Source organism: Ambystoma mexicanum, chromosome 10 (genome assembly GCF_040938575.1).
Source record: "Ambystoma mexicanum isolate Mex_15411 chromosome 10, UKY_AmexF1_1, whole genome shotgun sequence".
In the NCBI taxonomy this organism is placed as follows: domain Eukaryota; kingdom Metazoa; phylum Chordata; class Amphibia; order Caudata; family Ambystomatidae; genus Ambystoma; species Ambystoma mexicanum.
Window position 1 is genome coordinate 424,773,070 of NC_090932.1, and position 17,593 is coordinate 424,790,662.

A 17,593-nucleotide genomic window follows, 5' to 3' on the forward strand; every position below is an offset into this window, starting at 1 on the left:
CTTTAATAATTGCACATGTCACTTTTGTGATTATTCTAATGTTTTTTTTGTGTTTTTATGATTAAAATGTATCTTTGTATCCTTGTTTCTCATACTGATCTCTTGATGAAGAACCTGCATTTAATTGTCACTCAACTTAGTCAGGTATGTTATTGATTTTGTACCTGTGAATGTGTATTTAGTTACATTCCTTTACACAGTGCTTACCGGGCGGGATCTCTTTTGTATTTAATGTACCTGTTCTTTTGGGCATAATCCCCCCTCCTATATATATCTTTTTGCCCTACATCCTTCCTACGTTTGTTGTTGAGGCTAATTTATGTGCAACACTCGCCGGGTCCAGTGCTTCTCCTGCTTCAATGAAGAGGGACAACATAACCCCTCCCCGCCACCCCAGTAACGACTTACTGGGCACTTCTTGCTTAAAATTAGAGGTTTCAATTAGGCATTAAATGGCCAATCTGAGAGAGCTGATCCTTGGGGGACTTTGCATTTAATGTAAACCTGTGAGAATGGAAGTTCTTAACGTGATCTGGACTGTTCTAAGATCTAAGATGGTAGAAAGCCAAGTGAGGGATATGCCATGGATACCCAAAGTGTGCCCAAGACACTGGAGAACGGAAGTGTGGCCCTCTGTGTTATGTGTGGCCAATATACCTAGAAGGCTCAGAGATGTGATGTTCTTGTAAAGTGTGTGCATAAGGGCAGATTGTGCACCTCTGAACAGCCAGCGTGCTGATTGATAATCATGAAGTTGATGTTTTTCCTCAGTGCAGCTTTGCAGTCATTCATTCACTAGTGTTGGCCAGTTTGTTTTTAATAAGCTATCAGTTTTAAAGCATACATAAGCAACAACAGATGGAAGCTTATATCAGAGGCTTGGTGCATTAAAACGTATTAAAGGATGTCACTTTTATATCTGCTACCAGGTGTGATAGTATTTCTATATTTTCATTTTCTTTGTTGATAGTAGTGGGGCATGAGAGACCTGCTTCTTAAGAGGTCTTCAGGACATTCACTACAAGTAAAAGGTTTGTTGGGTGACAGTGGCAAACAAGATGAATCTGTTGGGAATACAATAGCAAGTTGGACTTTTTTTTATACAGCACCAATCAACACTGATGTGGTCTTTTGGCACTAGTACCTTGCCTGGGAAATTGGCATATTGTACCCCTGCTGGGGGTAACAACATCATTGTCTGAGGAGGAGGAAAGGGGGAAAACAGTATAATAGGAATAAAGGAAGGAGAAACAGGGGTAGGACATGGCTGAACAGAAGTAGACACAATAGGAAGGTACAAAGGTACAACGATGTTGAGGTACCGGGAATGTGACTGTCTGAGTGAGGGTCTAGGTGTGTATGTGTGTGTGTTTGTATAATGACTGGCTTTGCATCTGACAGAATACTGATGAGAAAGAAGGAAAATAAAACATCTATTGATAATGAATCGCTCCGTTGATGGTGGATTCTTTATTTATTTATTTGCATCTTTAAAGCACTCACACAGCCCAGGAGCATCGAGGCGCTGTTATGATATGATATGATATGCACTTATAACGCGCCTATACACAAGTGTTTCAAGGCATGACGAGGCAAGGGAGGGGAAACAAAGGGGATGACAGAACAACGATCCTACTTGGCCAGGTGCCATTCAGATTGCGAAAGTGCATGGGAGGGGGAAAGGGAAAGGTGCGTATGTGAAGGGAGAGGGCAAAGTGCAGTACATGGGATAATTGAATAAATAAGATAAATAAAAACGGCCACTGGTGGCAAGTGCAAGGTAAGTGCAGATATAAGTACTGGTAGAGGGACTGTAGGGATACAGAAAACAGTCCCCCGGTGCAGGGGGTGCCAGGGAGGCAGTGCAGGAGGGCAACTAGCGGGGCCCGAGAATCAGAAAGGGTGGCCAGGTAACCAGTGCAGTTTCTGCCAGGAATTCAGCAGGGGAGAAGGGGGTAGAAAGCAGAGGCAAAGAGGAAGGTTTAGGAATTTGCCTTAATTGGATCTTTATAACACGCTTTTAATACCCAGAGGTTACGAAGCACGGACTTGTGGATCAAACCTGTGTTACTTTGTGTCATTTTAGGCTAGCGCGTTGTCGCTGATCTATCCTCCCGGGATTCTAGTATCTTCAATGGAGGTAATAGACTTGGTGGGAGCATGGTTTTGTGAGGGCCCACAGATGTTCTCAGGAAATGGCTATCAAAATTACTAGTAAATACTCAATGAGCAATTTATAGTATGTCCTCGTTTTTGATTAGGGGCTTATGGGTTGGGGACTCTAAGACATTCACAAAGAGAGGGGGTCCCCAACAAGCTACCTATTGGAGTAGCACTAGAGGAGTTGGCACTGCGTTACACTATGCAAATCTTGACAACATAAAAAACAATTTGTCAGGAAAAAGAGACAGAACATATGCCAATAATTTTCTTTTTTTCTAAGCATATAAACCTGAAATCTGTGTACAAAACAGCTAAGGTGATGTTAGTAGCCTATGGGTGACAGTTTACTCAGTGCAATTCACATTTAACTTTAGGCAAAAAGTCCCCATAGTTATTGTGTCGACAGAAGTGTATCTGTTTCCAGCCTTATTCTTGAACACACATATCAACGAAAGCTTTATTTTCCAGATGATTTGTCATTTGTCTAAGGCTTTCTTCAGGACACGAAAAAGACCCGGGAGTATGGTGGGTATTTGTAATATGATAAAACTCTTTATTCCAACGTATCTACAATAAAAACAAGAAGAAAGAATTTTTGACTGTGCCAACCCTAAAACTGTATGTTTTTGTTTCATTGTATTACCCATAGCGTGTGGCACTTCTCGACTCCTACATAAGTAATTAGTAGTGCTCACCATTTATATTAATTGTACTTCAATTTAGCCATTAGTTCTTTTAGAGGGTAAATGTTTACCTTTCTAATTCGGTGTACTCATTCGAGACAGTTATTTTAGATACATTTACTAAGTTATAACATATCCATTTCACCACGTTAAACTATGGTAATTGTAGAAAGGGAAAATGGGTGGGGAAAGGGAAAGTGGGAAAAGGGGAAATCTGGTATATTTAATGACCAGATATATGGCAACTATTTGTGGTATAAAGACAAAAAAGGTGCAGTTTGCATACCTTAGAAGTATCTTCAAACATAAGGAAGCTGGTTTACAGCTGATGAGGCGGAGTGCACTGAACTTGTTTGTAATAAAGCTGAAATGCCATGATATTGGTCTGTCAATGTTCGAATCATTCAGTGCAATAAATGGAACATTTATATAAATATATAGCACTGGACACCTACCTATTAGTGTTGTTGCGCAGTGTTCTAGAATATCACAAGTGCCGCTGACTTTGCTAGAGAGCAGTCCGCTTCATGCGTCTTTACAGGAATATCTGCGTTATGTGCAATGGAGCTAGACGCGCTAGACTCAAAAAGAAGTACTAGTTAGTCGAGTGCATTTCAAAATATATAATCCCCTAACAAGAGATGGTTTGTAAGTGAGGCAGACTTACTTGTTTAGTTCGTAGTAGGTCCTGTACGTCCTTGGAGGTACCGCGGTGTAAAAATGCTGTGCAAGTACTCCAGTGGCAGCGCAATCATGTGATAAGGATCGTGCTTCCCTAACATGATGACGTATTGGTTTGGGAGATGCACTACTAGTGCGTTGTAATTTTTAAATGTTTATAGCCTGCAGTAATACTAGTGCGGCCATATTTGAGCGGCCGTCACGGTTGCAGATGTCCAGGGAATTATATGGGCCGGGTGGTGATATAGTGAACATAAGGGTATGCGAGTGTACTCAATATGCCGAATAAGATATATATTTCTAAGATATCTGAAAACTGGCTGATGTGGATCTACGAGTTACCCCTGTATGATGTGATTTTGTCAAAAAATATATATTTGGGTCCCATATTTATACCAGTGACCCCATGTAGTGTTGACCAGTTATCCAAACCCGTGATATCCATAGATGTTTATTTACCTAGGAACAAGTTCCATTTGATATAGAGGCTTAATCCATGCCTGACAGAATCTAGTTTATAAATCCATTTCTGTTTTAACATGCAGAGTTGCAAGTCTCTGTCACCGCCTCTTGGGTGTGGATTTATTGTTTAAAGAACACACCAAAATATATCGTTGTGGGAATGTTTCATCTTCTTGTAGTGTTCTACTAGCAGTTTATCTGCCGTACCATTTTTTGAGCGATGTTCTCCAATTCTGGTCCTGATAGCTCTTATCGTCTTGCCAATATAGAGATGCCCACATGGGCATCTAATGCAATAGATTGCCCATTTAGTGGCACAATTGATAAAGTTTTTTTAACTGCCAGTTTGTCCCTTGAGGTCAATGGATTTAAGATTTTTGGTAAAATTACACATCAGGCATTTGCCACATTTAAAGTGACCTGTGACGGGTGGCAGATGACATAAAGTGGGTTGTTTGGAAAGGTTAGATTTTTGTTGGGGATAGGTGTGGACCAGTTTTTTACTGAGATTTTGAAAATGTTTGAATGCAAAATGTGGGGGGGGGTATAAAGTCCTCTGTGTTGAGAATCTTCCAGTTTTTTAGTATCGATTTTCTTAGATTATTACTTATAGGGGTGAATGATGACACATAAGTAATTTTGTCCAGGGTGGTTTTTGTTTGCTTGACAAGGCAGTCGGTCCTGGAGACATTTACCACCCTTTTGTAGGATCCTATGATATGAGGGGGTACCCTCTTGCCTTTAAATTCTTTTTGAGAGCCTCACTGTGTTGTTTAAAGTCGTGTTTATCTGTGCAATTACCTCTGATATGGAGGAACTGACCAAAAGGTAAGTTCTCCCTTAATGATTGTGGATGAAAACTAGAAAATTGTAAAAGTGTGTTTTTTTGAATGGGCTTTCTAAAAAGACTGGTGCTAATTTTGTTTTTAGGTATCCGATAAATCAGAAGATCCAGGAAACTGATTTTGTCTTTGTTTGCGTCACAGGTAAATTTGATTGACTCTTCCCAGCAGTTGAGCCAGGTGTTAAAGGAGGTGAGCTCTTCCCTGGTGCCTCGCCAGATCACAAAAATATTGTCAATGTAACAATACCACGCTCTAATATAAGCTAGATATGGATTGGCCACATATCTGTGGTTGTTCTCAAAATGGTCCATATAAAGATTGGCCAAGTCGGGGGAAAATGTATCCCCCATACTTGTGCCATGTAGTTGTTGAAAAAGGCGCTGTCATGTAGGAAAACGTTTTTTGTGAGAGGCAAGTGAATACACTCGGCTATAAAAGCTGATGGAGGTTCTTTTACCTCTCGTGTTTCTAGGCATTGGAGCATTACAGTGGTGTATTTGGTCTGTGGAATATTTGTATATAGTGAGACGACATCAAGTGTGGCAAAGATGTCATCTGCTTCCACTTTTAATGTGTCCAAAATATATATCATTGAGGTAGAGTCTTGAACAAATAACTTCATTTCTCTCACAAAGGGTCTTAAGAAGACATCAGCATATATTGACAATCGCTCCAGTAGCGAGCAAATAGCTGACATTATAGGGCGGCCTGGTGGTGTGGTTTGATTCTTGTGTATCTTGGGGAGGCAGTAGAATGCCGGCATGACTGGATGTGAGTTAACCAGGAACAGTCTTTACTCGTCATTAATCCACCCTTCTTCACTCGCATGTGTCATAAGGCTAGTTATTTCTTCCATGATTTTAGTAGTGGGGTCAGAGGCAATGTTTTATATGCAGACATGTCCAGAAGTTGTTTTTCTACCTCTGCTTTATATAAATTTGAGTCCCAAAGAACAATGCCACCGCCTTTATTGGCCAGATTTATAACAAAAAGGGGACTTTTCTTGAGGTTTTTTAGTGCTACACATTCAGCGTTTGAAAGGTTGTCTTTTTGTCTGTTTTTATTAGCACATAGACATTTCATATCTCTCAAGGTTTTGTTTTCAAAGGCCAAGATTTCTGGGGATACCATATATTGTAAAGGTATAAAGGTGGAGGGAGGTTTTTTATCTGATCGATTATCATCAGGTTTTTTGGGAGCGACTTTATCACGGAATGAATATTTTAGCCTGACAATGCGGATACAATTCTGCATTTCAATTTCTGTCTGGAAGGGGTCAGCTCGACCTACAGGAACAAAAGATAACCCTTCTGTAAGGACAGCTTTCTCATCTACTGAAAGCACATGTGTGCTTAGATTAAAAGATAGGATTTACCATGTCTGAGGGGGATCCGTTGTCGGGTTCGCATCATATGTTTGCTCCATTGTCTGTTCTTGCCGCAGTTTCCTCGCCGCTGAAAAAACTCTCCCCTTTGTGGTGGGTTAGTCCCACTGGTGCTAGACGTGTTGGCCGTAGTATCAGAATCACTGCTGTTGGATGAGTTTGAAAACTCCTCCAGTGCTACTCCAATAGGTAGCTTGTTGGAGACCCCATCTCTTTGTGAATGCTAAAATTACCAGGTAGTGTTTTAAAGGTCACCCTACAAACCCCTGGAATAGAGTCTGGGAATTTGGGACTAGCTTGACAGAAATTACAAAGCTAATTACTGTCTGAGTAAACAGATACGTGCGAAGAACCACAAAATGGTGTGGTTAGTAGGGGACGTATAAAGTGAAAATAGACTACAAGAATGATATATGCATCTATTTGTATTTTATTTTGATTTTTATAGCGCCCAACACCTAAGCGCTGCACATAGTTAAACAGTACAAAAACAAATAAACATGGTACAATTCAAGAGTAATTATGCAGAAGAAAGAAAATGAGATTTAAACTGAGTACGAAAATGAGAGAAAGAAGTAATAGAATGATTTCAGAGAGTGGGGGATCCTAAACTTGGCCGCCAGGTGGCAAAATGAATGTAAATGCGACTGGGCACAAGGGGCATGAAGGTAAGACAGAAAGAAATGAGAGTCAGATCGCAAAGATTGGGAAGGGTGTAACCAGTAGATGAACAATGATAAATAGAGGGAGCCATAGTATAAAGAGATCTTAAAACAAGACATAACAAGTAGAATTTAAGATGTTAGTCAAAGTAAAGCCAGTACCAAGCATGAATGGCAGGAGTGATGGATTCACAAGGGGAGAGAAGAAAAATAAGACATACAGAGGAATTAAAGATAGATTTTTAGAAGGGCAAGAATACAACTAAAAACAAGCATTTTAGAGGCATTCAAAGTAGGAAAGAACATAGCCTTACAAATAGTAAACAAATAGAAACAGCAGGACCGTGCAAATGTGGAAATCTGAACAGAGAATGAAAGAGCAGGATCAAAGAGGATGCTGATTTTATGGGCAGAGGCAGATGTGATGGGTGAAGAAAATAGAGAAAGGATGAATAGGCAGGGGAATACGAGCGGAAGGGAAACATTTAAATCTCTGTTTTGGAAGCATTTAGATGTAAGAAGTTGTCCGTCATCCAGGATTCAATGGAAAATAGACAAGTGGAAAGGTTTGAGTGCAGAGATTAAGAAAACAAAGAGAATGAAAGAAAGATTTGTGAATCATCTGCATAAAAATAAAAACAGAAGTGAAATGAGGAGATGATATCCAACAAAGGAATAGTGTATAGCGTGAAAAGAAGTGACCCAAGAATAGAGCCTTGAAGGACACCATAATGAAGAGGGTGAGAAGCAGAGGAGTGGTCAGCCAATGAGATAGAATAGGAACAATTAGAGAGATACACAAGGTACAAGTCATGGCCACACCCAGTAAGACCCCCGGAAGGAAGCCAAGGGGAAAGACTTTTATGATCAACTGTGTCAAAAGCCAGAGACAAGACTTGAAGGATAAGCAAAGATGACTGTGGGCCTCATTACACGGTATACGGTAAAAACCGGCAATTACCGGCATTGCGTAAATAGCGTGTCCGCCCTCGCAAGAGGCCGCAAATTGCATGCCATTACGAGATCGCGGGCACGAGCCTACCGCCATGCCGGTAATGAGCCTACCGCCATGCCGCAAAAGTCCCCAAAAAGTCCCTTAACGGCATCCTCGAAAGCGCTGTTAGCACTTCCGCCCTGCCGCCACATGCAAATAGCGGTTTCCGCAAATAGCGGTGACCGCCATTAGCGGTCACCGCTAATAGCGGTCACCGCTATATTGCGGAAACGGAAATAGCGTCATCGCACCGGAACGGGAAAGAGCACAGCAGCCATCTTTAAAAACACAATCCATTGCCATCCCCCTTATCCAGGACACCTTACCAGGAACCACGTTGGGAAATACACCAAGGACACCGTGAAGATGCCCAAGGCCATTAAAAAATCGTCTGAGCGGCAACGCAAGGAGAAGTTTTGCAAGGAGGAGCTCCTGATGCTAACGCAGACACTAGCAGACAATGCTCATGTCGTCTTCAACAACGACATGCGTCGGGAGACCATTGTGAAGAAGAAGGCCATCTGGGAAGAGGTAGCCCACAAGGTCAGCGCGGTAGGCACCACAACCCGCACAGTCAAAGACTGCCGAAAGAGGTGGGATGACCTCCGGCTCCGTGTGCGGAACATTCTATCCGTGAACCGCAACCTGGCTACGGGCACAGGAGGAGGCAGTGAATCGCCAATCAAGCTCACCGAGTGGGAGGAGACATGCGCATCAACCATCGGGGTGGAATGCATTGAGGGAGTTGGACAAATGGAGCATGGCGTGGCCGTTTCGTCCGATGGAGGTGAGTGTATGCATCAAACAATGCACAGTGAAGTGTGATGTTCCCCCCAATCATGTGTCCATATCAATGCCGTGACTCCAGCCACAAACAGACATGCATGCATCACCACATGCCCAAACAACACAGACCCATTCATGCATGACCCACCCAACATCCCCATTATCTGCATCCACACTGAAGAGCCCGGAATGCATAGAACGGCATGACGTATTCATTTTGCTCAAGGCAGGTCGACCCATTACTGATGGTTGTCAACATTTCTCACCCTTGCAGGATCACACACTGACACTGAGGAGGCACGCACTTCCACACCTGCTCCCACATCCAGCAAAAAAGCAAGGAGGGATGCCACAGGGGACACCGCCACATCCACAAGGGCAGCCAGGACGAGTGTCCATGACCACAGGGACAAAAGCAGCCGGAACACCAGTTGCACGCATCCACAGGCCATGGCTGCTCCCGTCGTGGCACCCACGGAAGTGTGTCTCCCAGCAGGTGAGGGCAGCATCGAGGGAAGGCACTCTGCTGCCACCAGCTCAACGGGTGAAGCAGCAGCCACCGCCCCACCTTCAGATGAGGAGGACACACCTGCCATTGATGCTGATAGCCAGAGCCCCAGACCAACAAGCCCCTTAGTGGCAAGCCCGAGGTACTCCTCAGGTCCGGGTAGTCATGGAGATTCACCCACCCCTGAAGGGATATGGAGCCCCCAGATATCCTCTCCTGATGCAAGTGCAATGGGACCAGGTGCATCAGCCATCCCACCAGCACCCACCATGCGACATGACCTCTCGAGCATCTACCAGAGGCAGAACGAGATGAGTGGCCTAGTAGGTCAACATGTGGCAGAGACAGTCCGCCTGAGGGAGGACATTGCTACATTGGCACAGCAGACAAGGGAGGGCATGGAGGCATGCACCAGCCGAATCTGCAGTGAAATGGCCCAACTGCGGCAGGCCATGAACCGCATAGCAGACGCTATTGAGCGTCGGTGCCCACTCACGGCCCAGGAAGAACCAGGCCCCTTCTCGTCTGGGAGTTCACGCCAGACTAGTCCCCTGCGCTGGTCTATGCGGAACCTGCGGCGCACGGCTTCACAACCACCAGATGACGATGCAGGCACTGGCAAATAGGGCCACCAGGATTCGTGTGCCACATGTGGCGATGGACACAATCACGTCATGAGACTCACATGGGAGTGTTGAGGAGGGAGGGGGGTAAGGGTCTGTTTGGGTGTGTTGAGGGGGGAGGGGGGTAAGGGTCTGTTTGGGTGTGTTGAGGGGGGAGGGGGGTAAGGGTCTGTTTGGGTGTGTTGAGGGGGGAGGCGGGGTAAGGGTCTGTTTGGGTGTGTTGAGGGGGGAGGGGGGTAAGGGTCTGTTTGGGTGTGTTGAGGGGGGAGGGGGGTAAGGGTCTGTTTGGGTGTGTTGAGGGGGGAGTGGGGTAAGGGTCTGTTTGGGTGTGTTGAGGGGGAGGGGGTAAGGGTCTGTTTGGGTGTGTTGAGGGGGGAGGGGGTAAGGGTGTATTTTGGGAGTTTGGGTAATGCACTTTCGTACCACAATATGTTCAATATACACTGTTCAGAGTTTGAAACCCAAGGGTGGTCTCCATTATTGTGTATGTGTCATTCATTGTGGACAGGGTCCTTTGTGGGCCTCGAAACATGCACCAGGGCAACAATTCCCATCTACGTCCATGCTATTTCACCTTGGTGCATGATGAGATTACAGAATCAGATGGTGATGTACATCGTGTGCCTCCTTGTCACTGCCTGTTTCATGTCCTGCCGGGGCATTCCACCCGCACTCATCCTCAGCCACATCATACTCTTCTGGTGGTTGCATGTCAATTTCAGGTGGCATAGGCACGTTCCATCATATGCACATTTTGTGATGCTCTACACATGCCATGGTTGTCTTTGCCACTTTGACACGGCCGTACAGGAGTGCCACACCCAGGCCGCTTAGGCAGCGGAGCACTGTCATTGGAGGGATGTACTATATTGTTGTCCTCTTCCTGCTGGTTCTGTGGGTTCCGTACAGGTGTTGGGAGCCACCTCCTCAGTGGATCGCTGGCATTGCCTGTATGGTGTGAGGAATGGGTACCTGTTACGGGTCACCTCTGGTGTGGGCTGTTGTTGTTGGTGCTGCACTGCTATCATGTAGTCAAGGCTGTCATGTCATGCTGCTGCTATTGGCACCATCTTGGTGTGGGAAGGGGTGTGGGTATGGGTGTGGTGTGCTCTTTTGTGCTGCCTGTCTCCATTGCATGCACCTGTGCTGATTGTGTCCACCTGTAGTTGATGGGTACACTGCTCAGGTCTCTTAACGGGTGCTTTTCGATGCCGTTATTAGCGCCATGCCGGTAAGGGGTTTTTGGGTGTTTTACATGCCGCTAATACCATGTCCGCATGGCTTGTGATGGCCTGGTATTAGCGCCATGGCGCTAATTCCGGCCTGGGGGTCGCGCGCCCACGGCCTTGCCGCTATTAGTGGCACCGTAATTAACGGGTGCGCAGATAGCGGTGGGTTCGGGTCGTGATTGGCTTAGGGAGTTAACGGTACCGGTAAATCTTTACCGGTACCGGTATTCCATTACCGCACAACGTGTAATGAGGCCCTGTGTGTCATAAAGAGCAAACAATAGAGAATCAGTGACAGAGAGCAAGGCCGTTTCCGTCAAGTAAAACGGACATAAGCTGGAGTGGAGAGGAGGAAGAAGAGAATGTTGATTCAGAAAGGAAGAAACCTGAGCTTAGACAATTCTCTCAAGGAACTTGGAGCTAAAATGCAGACGAGAAACGGACCGGAAATTAGATACAACTGATGTATTAGGTGAGTGTTTCTTTACAATTGGTATAACAGTAACACGTTTAAATATACGAGGAGGAACTGCTAAGGATAAAGAGGAATTAAAGTGGAGATTAAGATAAAGAATGCAAAATGGAAATATTTGAGGAATAAGAGAGGAATGGAGAGGTTCAGATGGTGCTGCAATTGGGTTGGCTTCAACAAATGAAGCAGTTTCGGAATCACTCAGCTGGGCAAAAGAAGAGAAAGTTGTTTGGGCTAACTAGGAGACCGTAGAAAATCCAGAGAACAGGACTCGCAGAGGCTAGACACTTTCAAGGTAAAATAAGTAGCAAAGTCGGTAGCGTAGAGGGCAAAGGATTCTGATGGTCAATCGCGGAAAGATTAAAAAGATTAGCACATTCTGAGAAAAGGCGATGCAGGTGGCATGAATATTTTGAGAGTAAATCACAATAATACTGCTGTTTTGGCAGTAGGAGTAAAGTGTCATAGATGGAATGCACATGTGACAGGGATGATAAATCAAAAGGGGGCCTCGATTTATGCCAGTTTCTCTCCATACACTGAAGAGTACGATATAAAAGACGAATAGAGGAAGTTAGCTATGCCTGAGGAGATCGACAAGCAGGGGAAAAAATGATTGAATAAGAAGAGGGGATAAAATTCTCAAAGATCACGGTGCAAGAATGTGGCCGAAGATGGAGAGGGGAGATATGAAGAAGAAAATAAAGCAGTGCGCAAAAGAAGAACATTTTCTGAGAACAGGAGAGGAGTAGATTGGACAGGGAAAATGGCGATAGAGAGGAGAATATTAAGTCTAGGGAAGAGCCAGCACTAGACAGGGACTTGGTTAAATTGCTAAGAGTCAATTAATGAAAGAAACAGAGGATTTATGAGCAGATGAAAGATGCAAGTTAAATCCCCAAGAAGAAAGAAATGGGTATCAATGGATAGGAGATGACTAAGGAATGCATCAATGTTGTTACAGAAAGAAGAAATAAGTCCTGTAGGATGATAACAAATAAGAACATTTAGGATGTGGGGAAATTTGAAAGAGCAAAGGTGGTCCTCAGATGAAGAAAAAGTGGTAGGTCAGAATGCTGAGGAAAGGGAGTCCAAGAAGAATGAACCAAGATGCCTGAGGCAAACAGTAGAGAGAGCAGGAAGTGAGGCAGTATTAAGAGGAGACAGCCATATTTCAATAACACAAGACTTTGGAGATTTAGACGAAAAAGGAAATCTAGAACAGAATGAGTCGAATTGCAAATAGAATGAGTGTATGGTAAAGCAAGTGAGAAGGAAAGATTGCGAGAGTCAGAGACGTGAGTGGTCAATGAAAAGGAAAAATTTGAGTTATCAGGAGTACCAGTGGAAGAGTAAGAAGAACAAGGAGAAATGTGGACAGGAATAGTACCAGGCATAGTGGATCAGGCAGTATGGGGAGGGATGAGGGACAGACAGAGACAAAGAAGAGCAATAATAATTTGTCAAAAGTAATAATGTGAAATGAGAGGAAGTCCATGGGATGGAGTAGCCACAACCCAAGTTGACAGCTGCAGAAAGCAGTTACTTATCCGGACTTCCCCAGGCTTCAGCCTGGAAGCAGCTGATGGAGCTTCTGGGGTATGATGGGGTTGGCTGTACTGAGTCCCGTGCAGGCGACTGTAGGCAGGTGAAAAGAATGAAGGGAGAGGTGCCTCCACTATTCCACAGCGTGATCGTAAATGCCCAGGTCACTCTCTCTGGGTCTTGATAGTAGGCTGCAGGTGGCTAAGCGCAGCTGCAGCGTCCCTCTGATGGTCACTGCAGAGAGCAGTGACTTTTTCCAGACTGGCCATTACATGGGAGTGAATTCAGTAATGAGAATTGTGGAAATGCAGGGACATCATTTCACCAAAATGCCAGGGGTAGCAGAAGTGACATCACACAACCATTGACCTCTGATGACATCACAGGAAGTGATGCCATTTGACCCCATCCCGAAGTGACATCACAGGAAGTGATGGAACACAACCTTTCACCCCGTGACAAAACAGGTAGTGGCGTCACATATCATTGTTTATAAGTACACTTAGAAAAATATGGTCATGATATCACTGTAATGTGATATACATTTATAGAAGAATAGATCACCATATGTATCATTAATAGCAGTACGTATAGGCCCATATTCCCAAATTACTGTCAATGCAAGCAGACGTCCAAAGCCAAATGATAATGATGTGTTACTATGTAGCACTTATTCTTAAGCGCTTCATATAGAACAAAAATACATAGAATATCACCACACCTGTGTTGGCACTAATTTATCAACCTCAGCAGGATGAAAGGCTGAGTTGACTTTGCCAGGAGTCAAACCTGCAGATCACACACACATTGTAACAGTGAGCGCTCAACACACTTAGCGATCTTACCAGCTATAGCTAACAGAAAATCAGCCACTCCAGAAACAAAGAGCCACATGCTGCAAGCTACAGCCCAGTAGCCTACGTTTTTTGTTTGTTTTAGGGGTAACATGGGAGACCACAGGGATAGCAAGAAAGAGCTCAGGGGTGGCAGATGCGACCCTGGCGACTCCTAAATGACGTCCCTGAAACTATGCCGTGTACTGTGTTTTAAGAGTCTTTCAGGTGCATGCGTGTGCTTCCCAACCAATCAACATTTGATATATATTGGACAGCCTGTGTACACTGAGGAGTTACAAAATGGAAACAGGCGATGATAAAATACCTTCTTACAGACGCTACTTTTTTCTTCCAACAGCCCTGCAGAAAAATGTAACTCTCAACATGGATGGCAGATGTTCTAGGTAAGGATATGATGTTAGCCTGAATCTATTCCGAAAAAGTGGTCAGCCCGTCCCCGAGGAGATGGAGACTGGTGATAGCTCTCCTGTAATGTTTCCTTAGTTCGCTGTAGATCCTAAAGATCTCCTTCATTTTATTGTGAGATTCTGATACATGACTGTGGTAGCAGTTCCTTTAAGCTGATGGCTTACATTACAGCCCTAAATTTCACATTTTAAAATGTTAAAGCTTTCTCCTGTAGATTCAGCATGCTCTAAGCATATGCTACTTGCAGGGGTCAATGTGTACTAAAAAAGTATTTGAGCTGTGTTCCCTTTTGCTCCACACTTATGCCCACCACCCGCACCTCACTGACTCCATACCCCCCTTAATCTTCCTTCCCTCAATACTAAGCCCATATCTGGGTCCTTCTCTTCCTCCACTCCACTCTCACTAGGTGTTACAAGTGTAACTTCAAGACTAAAAGAAACACAGTGAACGAAAATGCAACTACTTCAACGACCACCATTACTTTCCATCATTTTTCCCCACAGCAGGCAGCTTTATACACCCTACACTTTCTAATCGCCCACCATTCGTACGTCATAAAGAAGCTGTGTAGGATTTTAGCCACCCTCATCTACCCTTTACCTACACACATAGTTGTGCTTAAATGGAGAAGACCTCACCCTGAGTTGTGCGGTATCCCTTCTGGGATACCGCTCAACTTTATTTGTGTTAGGGCCCAACCGTCCTGCGGTATTACCACTGGATCACGGTTTGGGTGTTAACCGTTAATCCCCATTCCCCGTTGGACTTAATATGGAATTATCGGCGAAATTACGGTGCTGTAATAACACCGGAAGTAATTGCACCAAAAATTGGCTGGGAGCTGGGGATAAACACGCCTGACTCGAGATAGGACGTAGTGGTAAATGCAGCAATTATACTGTTACTGCCATATTTAAGGGCTACGGGCCAAATCACAATGAGTCCCAAATGCTGATCACTGCATGCTGGGCTATGTTGTGTTTTGGAAGTGGGCTTATGTCTCAAGCAGGCTATTGAAATAATCAATAACAAACCAGGGTCTGCAAGAAATATCAGCAGGAAGGACACTTGTGAATTCCCAGCATGCTATGATACGATATGGCATTATAACGGGCCTATTTACAATTGTTTCAAGGCACAACAAGGCAAGGAAGGGGGGACAGAGGGAAGACAGAGACAACGATCCTACTAGGCCAGGCGTTATTCAGATCACGCAAGTGCATGGCAGAACTCTTTACCAGGTTCGAATCCCCAGTAGGAGGGGAAAAAACTAAACAAAAGGGCCATTTGCTTGCCATCTAAAAACGGTGTTCTGGTTGATAAAAGGTAAGGCAAGAATGATGGATTTTTTCCAAACAGTAGTGAAGTATCGTACCTTGTGGTTGCTGCCCACTTGGACCTCTGAATACATGTTGGACAATGTAGAGGTGTTAGGTGTAGTTAGGTATACCTTCCATCAGTGCAGCCATTTTGTATGCTTCATTTTGTACGCTTTAGAGTGCTTTTCTGCCAAATTCGAATGTAGGTGTACTTTCCATCTGTGCAGCCATTTCGTTTTGTATGCTTAGAGTGCCTTTTTGCATAATTAAAATGTAGGTACGGTTACATTCATGTCTTTGATCCGTAAATCTGGGCACTTCCAGTGTTCCCACTTATTTATGTCTGCTTGGCCTCCTGGTGTGATTCTATTGCTGCATAGTGCCTCGGACTATCTCCCCTGCTATTCTCTGACCCCCTTCTTGTACCGGCTCCCATGGTTCTCTCCGTCTCCCCCATATTTTCTAACTGTTCTTCCATCTCATACCCTCCCTCTCTCACAAAGTTTGCAAGGAACAAACTAAAAAAGGCACTCCTTAGACCCAAACCTAGTCTGCCCATCATAGACACCTACACCAATGCTTCCTCCAGGCAGACTTTCACTGACTTCCTCTTTGCTGTTCCATCCCATCAACTAACCTGTGGGCACCCCTATATGGTCTCTCTTCACCCCCTTTTTCCTCCTCATCCTTTAGTAGCAGCACTAGATCGGAAGTGCTCTTGGCTCACTTTGCATCTTCCAAATGCACCATTAATGTCTATCACAATGGCACTTTCATGGCCCAAGGCTCTCAACCCAACATTCTCTGTGTTGACAGTTGTGTTCCTTTCCTTTTCAACTTCCCACCCTCTCCATCCTCCCATCCTTCCCTCATCCCCCCATCTCCTACCCCCAAGAGTAGCACCGCACACATGTACCCCACTCACACATCTTTCCAGGGGTGTACCAGATTCACTTAGCTACCCTAAATTCTTGCTCTGCTATTAAACACTGCTCTGACATCTGTCACCTCCTTAAAGACCTTGACGTCCTCACCCTCAATGAGACATGGTTCAAGGCCAACTCTGTCACTGCTTTTGGCACCTAGCTTCCTGAGGGCTACAAGATCATGTCCAACCCCAGACCCTCTCAATATGGTGGTGGAGTGGCTCTGATCTTCCCTGAGTGGGTTCCTGCCTCCATCATCCCCACTCAATCCTACTCTTCTTTTGAAAGCCTAGCCTGCAGGCTTTCTGTCTCCCCTTCTTTATCTGTCACACTCACTACCATCTACATACCCCCAGCCCTTCCACCCTCTTGCTCTCTGAATGGGCTGACCTCTCTTCCTCTCTGCTTGCCTCCTCCCCCAAACCTATCTTCTTTGGGGACTTCACCATCCATCTCGACTGTGCCTCTGTATTTCTATCTCACACCATAGGATAGGGTTACTTGGCGATGATTTGAACACCAATACACTTTTTTACACATAGGAAATCATTCAAAACTAGTAGTATGATTAAATAAATACTGGTGGCTACTTCTCTTGCATTATACACCCTGCTAAAATCAAGCATGTCACGTGGCTGTAGAAAACAAACGATTGACCTTGATGCACACTGTACATTAAAGCAGCCATTAACATTTAAATGGCTTTCTCGGGTCAGCGGTATGGAAACTGATTTCATAAACTATGTTGGATGAAACAGAAAATATTATTCAACTTGCGAATGACGATTCTCACGAATAAGAATTATCTGCATTTTCTGATGTGTGGATTGCACATTCTTCGGTTAGACTGAGGAGTGGAAATGTGTTAACATGGCCCTTGCTGTTAGCCTTCAGTTTTGGTTAGATATGTCTAGCGGAAGGTCATGAATAGGGATAGGCTGAGAAATTATGAATTTATAGCCAGTAATAGTTTGCGCAGTGCTTTGGAATCGGGGAGATTTTTCATTACAGGACTGGTCCACTTGAGTGTAATCTGACCCTCC